The sequence below is a fragment of the Eubalaena glacialis genome, chromosome 9, assembly GCF_028564815.1.
Source record: "Eubalaena glacialis isolate mEubGla1 chromosome 9, mEubGla1.1.hap2.+ XY, whole genome shotgun sequence".
Classification (NCBI taxonomy): Eukaryota; Metazoa; Chordata; class Mammalia; order Artiodactyla; family Balaenidae; genus Eubalaena; species Eubalaena glacialis.
The window spans coordinates 21,689,269-21,693,835 of NC_083724.1; the positions used below are offsets into that span (position 1 = coordinate 21,689,269).

The 4,567-nt window shown below is 46.8% G+C and overlaps 1 long non-coding RNA gene across 1 annotated transcript; it reads left to right on the forward strand.

Moving 5' to 3' along the window:
* Positions 1-203: 203 nt before the first annotated feature.
* On the forward strand, positions 204-3,685 carry LOC133098262 (uncharacterized). Its single transcript, XR_009702131.1, has 3 exons — positions 204-522; positions 2,357-2,528; positions 3,362-3,685. It is a non-coding gene; the product is annotated as an uncharacterized LOC133098262 (long non-coding RNA).
* The last annotated feature ends 882 nt before the right edge of the window (positions 3,686-4,567 follow it).

Sequence of the window (4,567 nt, forward strand, 5' to 3'; positions counted from 1 at the left end):
ACGGGAACCTCCCGCCCCTCGAGGCAACCGCCGCCTACCCGCGTGTGTGGAAGGAGCCGCCGCCGCCGCCGCTGGTGCAGACCGCGGAAGAGTCCGGGCCCCCGAGACATGGGCAACATCCCGCCGCGCTGCGAGAACAGGTTCCGGTCACTTCCTGTCGGAACCCCGTCCCCGGCAGCCGCGCTAGTTCCGGCGCCCGGCACCTGGCGGGGACGGCGAGGAGTCCGGCCCGAGACGCGGCCGAGGCTGCGGCCACGACTGGCCGGCAGCCCCAGGCGGAGAGCGGAGCCTAGCGGGCCCGGCCCGGCGGCGGGGACTTGCAGGCCCCCGAGACCCGGCCGAAGAGCCGACACCCAGCCCTGAGCCAATCCCGCCTCGGCCCCGGAGGGACTCCCGGGCACCCTTCCCCGCGGCTCGCCGACTTCCCCCGTGACGAAGTTTTCTCCTGTGCCTTCCCGAGAAGGATCGCTCTCTCGCTCTAGGACTCACCTTCTGGCGGACTTGCTTGGTTTGCTTTAGGAGGTAGCTTGCTTCGCTCCCACCCACATCTCCTTTCCTTGACCTCTTCCAGTCGGACGGTCTAGGTGACTGAGTGGAGTTTTGAGTTGGACTCTTGTGTCCCTTACAGAGTTGAGCCTGGTCCTGGAGCGCTGGGGGTGGGGTGGCGTCAGCTGTAAGATGCAAATTGGATAAAAGGAGGACCTCTCGCCAAGGGCCTCAGTGAATGGCACACAGTCTACTATCACCGACGGGTTGGTGTGAAGCTCCCCCTGCGCTTAGCCTCCCTGGATGGGGCCCGACCTAGCCGGAAAGTCAGGGATTGCCGATTACCTTTGCCCAGTGAAGTTGACAGGCGTCAGAGAGAGGGTTGTTTTGGAGCTCTGCGATTAGCCTGGGGTTGCTGCCAGGTTATCCGGTTGATTGAATTTGGAAATGTAGGGTTTTTTTTGTTTGTTTGGTTTGTGTTTTGTTTTTTTTTTTCTGAAGAGAAACATTTCTCCAGATTCTCAGAGGAGGGGTAGGTAAAGCCATGACTGTGTTTTTCTGTCTGCAGTGTGCATTAGGATTCTGTACTGATCTTGGAATCAGAGGGTGAAGGTCAGTGCCCGAAGTCAGCTAGGGTATTGGTGCATCGTCAGTTTTACTCCTGTCCTGTAGTTCTCTAGACTCTGTTGCATTTTAGGAATTTCTGTTTGTGAACTTCATCCTGAGACTGCCACATGATGATTTATGAATTTGATTTCCTTTAAGTATTGACTTGCGCAGTGTTTATTATATAATAGTTTTCAAGAATGTTGGAGTTACCAGTAAATCACAGGCTCCTGGTGGGGACAATATCAAGGAGCTAAAAAAAGGTGAGGGAATATCATGGGGCTTGATTTTTTTCTTTTTTTAAATAAATTTATTTATTTATTTATTTTTGGCTGCGTTGGGTCTTCGTTGCTGCGCGCGGGCTTTCTCTGGTTGCAACGAGCGGGGGCTACTCTTCGTTGTGGTGCGCGGGCTTCTCACTGCTGTGGCTTCTCCTGTTGCGGAGCACAGGCTCTAGGCTTGCGAGCTTCAGTAGTTGCAGTACGTGGGCTCAGTAGTTGTGGCGTGCGGGCTTAGTTGCTCCGCGGCATGTGGGATCTTCCTGGACCAGGGCTCGAACCCGTGTCCCCTGCATTGGCAGGCAGATTCTTAACCACTGTGCCACCAGGGAAGTCCATGGGGCTTGATTTAAATTATTGCGTTTTTAGTATTTCATCTTCCAGAAACATTTGCATTTAAGGAGTATAAAGCCTAAGTGAATTATGTAGTAGAAACTGGCAGGTGGATTTGTTGAGTTGGGTGAGTCCTTTATAGTACTTACCTATGTTGCTTGGTGGTGGTGGGTAAATTGAGCTAGACTATGTGTGGTTTAAGTAGAGTTCCCTTATTCTTAAGAGTTATTCTTTGGACTGTTAGGTGAAGTGATAAAAGCATATTCCTTTACTACATTTTACTTCTCAGTTTAATTATGACATTGTATCCAGGTCCCAGGTTTTACTCAGCCTTTTTTTTTTGGTCAACCTTCAAACTATTACATCATTAAAAAAATAAAATCAAATAACTGAAGTAAGGGACCAAAGAAAGCACTTTGATGAGAAGTGCAACAATTGTGCTCCTGCAGAAAGTAGTTTAATTTCCTAATAAGAGAGTTTCACCCAATTCTAAGACACATTTGTTGATTTTAAAAGGGCCAAATTCCATTATCATACCATAGCTATTCCAGAAACAGAATTTCCTCTTCCTGTTCATGCTTTCCAGTATCATGTGAATGTTCACCTAAAAGATTCCATTAAATATTTAACCTTTTTTTTAAATTTTTTTAAAGCATCTGTGGAGTGTACCTATGTGCCAAGCACAGAGCTGTGCTTAGGAGGCAGTGGTGAACAAGTCATTCATGGCTCCCTGTCTACATGAATTCACAGCCTGGCAGAGAGTGAAGCCCTAAGCCCTGGCAAGTTTTGACAGTTCACTGGGAAGCCACATCACCTTGCTGACTGGTAAGGCTTTTCTGCCTCTTCCCAGCTGACACTTCCCAAGTCACGCGATGTCGTCGGTACCACGTAAAGGACTGCTCAGTGAGCAACAGCGCCTGCATTCTCTCTCTGAGGCCCAAATATGTGCACCTTTTGCACCTTCACTCTGTATCCAGCAGAGGAGTACTTCCTAGGCTCATTCCTCTGGTAGTACCTTTTCCTCGGAGGTGTCGGCTACTTCTCTCTCCTTGACCTACAGGCAGAGTGAAGAGGTCTGTTTCCTCACACTCAGAGTGATGCAATGGAGGATCATGAAAAGATGATTTTAAGAAGGGTAATTAAAGATGTTTCCTGTGCTGTGTGCCCTCTCCCTCTTGGCACAGCTAGGGTGGCCCATCCTTGTCAAATGACTGAAACCAGTGTGATAGAGGTCTCCATCTCCAAATTACATCAGCTTGAAAGTGCCATTTCTGGAAGTGACCTCTTTCTGGTCTTTCTTATAAAGGAGCCTCTTGTACGGGAACAAATGAGGAAGATCCACATTGACTGCCTCAGAAAGGGACTTCCACATGGAAAGAGATACACCAGCAGCTTTACATCTTCCTCTCCTAAAGAGTACACTCACAGTCCTTTCCTTCTGGGGTCTCTACACCCTTTGCGGCTCCCATTAACTCTGAAGGTGGTATTCAAGATAATTAAGAGGCGAAAGGAAGGTGTGATAAGGCGGTTTATTCCTAATTCTGAAAATTAATTCTTTAAATCCAGTGCCTTATTGTTTGGTGAATAAGGAGGGAGGAGGGTAATCTAGTACCTTGTTCTTTACTTTAGAATGCTAATTAATTTTTATTTTTTTTTAGCCACGCCGTGTAGCATGCAGGATCTTAGTTCCCCCGACCAGGGATGGAACCCGTGTCCCCTGCAGTGGAAGCGCAGAGTCTTAACCACTGGACTGCCAGAGAAGTCCCTCATTAATTTTTTATATATACAGAAAGATATTTATTATATGGAACTGGCTCACATGATTTTGGAGACTGACAAGTACCAAGATCTGCAGGTGAGTCAGCAAGCTGGAGACCCAGGAGGGCTGATGGTGTAGTTCTAGTCTGAGTCTCAAGGTCTGAAATCCAGGAGAACTGATGTTTCAGTTAGTGTCCAAAGGCTGGCACAAATTTTTATAGATATAGAAAGAAACTTTAAGTATCCTCTTTATGATGGAATGATTTGATTGTGCAGCATAACCAGTTCTGTAGCTACTGTTTCATAGTCCCAGGCTGAGGGTTTGTTCAGAGGGAAACAGAGGAATATCTAAGTACATATACTACCTTGCATTCCTAAGCACTTTGAGTTGTTTTTTTCAAAAGATTAGCAAACATGGCGTAGTTATTTTATTTTGTGTCTCTTTAATTGCTAGTGAAGATGTCATTTTTTGTCACCACCTGAAGTTTAAGAGCCTGTGTTTTATCTGAACACTTATATTCGCATAAATTCTGTGTATATTTGGGTAGTAACCTTTTATCAGCTCTCACTTTCCCCCCATTATGTTCCTTTCCTTTTGACATTTTATGCATTTCCTGATATTTTATGTACATAGTACCACAGAATGTTGGTTCCTAGCGGTGTACTCAGCAAGTATTTATGCAGACATGTTGAGTGTGAACTTGAAGGGGCTTTGAGGCTTTCTAGTCCAGGAACCTAAACATACATATGTAGAAGATGAGGCTCAGAGCAGTTCAATGATTTATCTAAGGTCATAGCTGGTAAATAAAGAACATTGAGCTAGATCTTGATGTCCGGTAAGGTTCTAGACACCACACCAAATTGCCTCAAACCCTAGAGCAGGGTTTCTCGACCTCAGCACTAGTTTTTGGGCCTAATTGGCCAGATAATTCTTGGTTGTAGGGGACTGTCCTATGCATTGTAGAATGTTTAGCAGCATCCCTGGCTTCTAGCCTCTAGAAGCCAGTAATGAATGCCCCCACCCCTGAGTAGTGACAACCGAAAATATCTCTAGACATTGCCAAGTGTCCCCTGGGGGACAAAATTTTCCCCAGTTGCTCTAGCAG